The sequence below is a fragment of the Octopus bimaculoides genome, chromosome 3 (assembly GCF_001194135.2).
Source record: "Octopus bimaculoides isolate UCB-OBI-ISO-001 chromosome 3, ASM119413v2, whole genome shotgun sequence".
Taxonomy (NCBI): Eukaryota; Metazoa; Mollusca; class Cephalopoda; order Octopoda; family Octopodidae; genus Octopus; species Octopus bimaculoides.
Genome location: NC_068983.1, coordinates 4475890 through 4478285, shown reverse-complemented (window position 1 = coordinate 4478285; position 2396 = coordinate 4475890). Strand labels below are relative to the sequence as shown.

The window sequence follows — 2396 nt, the reverse complement described above, 5'->3', positions numbered from 1 at the left end:
TTTGTTTCGTTTTCTTCTTATTCTTTGTGTTTTCGTTGTTTGTTTCAGATCTATTGGGTCGGAGATTTGCTGGGCGGTGTGGTGGGAACCCTAATGTACGACAAGGTGTTCTCAAGTACCTCGGACGAGAAATGTCACCTGCGAAGCTGCTGCCTCGGCGTTCGATCCCCGGACGAGAAGAGGGAGCCAATCATGTTTGATGACATGGAAACGAAATCAGGGGGCAAAATGTACACATCCCTCCCCGGCGAGAAACCGAAGGAACCGGACGAAATTACCACAATGTAAAAGGAAGAAAGAAAACAGAAACAGAATGAAAGTAAAGACTGTTAACTTTACGAAAAGGAACTCGCACTGTTGAATAGATAAATGTCCGTCTACTTTAATGAACTTTTAGAAACAAAAGGAGACAATGGTTATGTACGCGTGTGTCTGTGTGTTTAAATGGATGTCTGTGTGTTTAAATGGATGTCTGTACGTATTTGCCCCCACAGAAGAAAAAAAAAACTGGTCCACATCATTGGATGCAGACATATTCGAAAGTGTTACATCAAAGTTGGCCTTCTCCAAGAGAGATGTTTCAACAAAGACGAGGGTGTCTCTCGCTTGAAAAAGCTTCAAGCGTAGAGGCATCGCTCGCTGTTTAACAGCTCTGTTATGTCCTGCATACGATGGTTGGCCATAGCAAAACAATGCAAAACACTCAATGACGGAATGAAGGGCATGAGTTGAGGTGGGGCCTAAGCTCGCCCTCTCAACACCTATTGCTAGAGGCGCCCAGCAAGATTGAAGGGCCACATCCATGTTGCTCATGACAACAATCAGGCGTACGTATATATGTATATAAGTGTGTGCATGTGTGAATGTATATATATATGTATATGAGCGCATTTAAATGAGTGTATGCGTGTGAGCGTGCGTATGTGTGCGTGTGTTTGTATAGAGTCATATCCAGGATTTCAAGTGAGGAACTCTTATGAAAATGGATTCACCATTATCCGTCGAATTTGTGGAAAACTCAAATAAAATATTAGATGAAGAATATCTTTGCATAAGTCTGTGGTGTATACACAAAACACGCATGCGCGGGCACACACGCATGCACACACACACACACACACACACACACACACACACACACACATACACACACACACATGCATGTATGTATTATGTATGTATTCTTTTCATTCTTTTACTAATTTCGGCTCGAGAGCTGCGGCCATGCTGGGGCACCGCGGATAGCTTTGCCACCCTTTTACTACTTGAGACCTCCTCTGACGTGTGACATTTGGTGAACGAGGGACTTCGATGCTGTTGTCCTCATTTGCGTTTTTTGCAGTGAGGTAGGTTCATCCGGAACTTTTGACAGGAGGAGATCCAGTTCTGTTTTGAAGACACCTACATCCACCCCATGTAGGTCTCTCGGGATTTTTAAAGTGGATATTGAAGACCTGTGGGCTCTTGACAGCCAAACTGTTGCAGTATCTGGTCCTGTATCCTGATGGCAATGTTAGGATCTTTGGTACTATGCAGTAACACCACATTCTGCTGTTTGTGTAACTTTCAATGCCAAAGTATGGTACAAGTCCTTCCAGGATTTTCCAGATGTAGCTCACTGCACATTTTTCCCGTTTTCGTTCTTGGGAGTGGAGTCTTAACTGTTTCAATCTCTCCCAGTAGCTGACATGTTGTATTGAGACGAATTTTGTGTAACTTCGCTGGATTGCTTCAATTTTACACTGTGTGGTGACCCTAGTCAAGAGCAATAGTGTAAGCGGCTGGGGACTCCGTAGGACCATCTTGGTTTCCTGTTCTCTCGTTCTGAAAGTTCTAAGTATTCATTCGGCCAGCCTGCTGCATTTCATTACCAATTCAGTAATGTGCAGCTGGAAAGATACATCAGGTCACGCCCTGAATTTTTATTCAGAGATTGCAACCCCTCCTTGGCCAGTGCATTCTGTCTGCATTTCATTCAAATTTGTGTGCTGATAGCGCAGGGCTTGGAAATTTCAAGCATTAAACTACATATTATTGTCTTCAGCCCACCTGTATATTGAGTTCAACTCCTGTTGACTGCCTTAACACGTGTTCGAAGTGCTGTAAGAGTTGTGTTTGTCTTCCTTTTTACATCTGGAGTCGATTTGTTCGACTAAAGGCAGTGCTCCAGCATGGCCGCAGTCAAATGACTGAAACAAGTAAAAGGAGTGGTGGCTGTTGTGTGGTAAGTAGCTTGCTTCTCAACCACATGGTTCCGGGTTCAGCCCCACTGCATGACACCTTGAGCAAGTGTCTTCTGCTATAGCCTCGGGCCGACCAAAGCTTTGAGTGAATTTGGTAGACGGAAACTAAAAGAAGCCCATCGTACTTTTATATATATATATATATATATATAT

At 43.6% G+C, this 2396-nt stretch overlaps 1 long non-coding RNA gene across 1 annotated transcript in view; it reads left to right on the top strand.

Moving 5' to 3' along the window:
- The window catches only part of LOC106883635 (uncharacterized), a 7282-nt gene extending 6238 nt beyond the window's left edge, over positions 1-1044 (top strand). The window contains exon 2 of the long non-coding RNA XR_001411147.1: positions 49-1044. This is a non-coding gene — a long non-coding RNA (uncharacterized LOC106883635). The remainder of the gene's footprint in view (positions 1-48) is intronic.
- The last annotated feature ends 1352 nt before the right edge of the window (positions 1045-2396 follow it).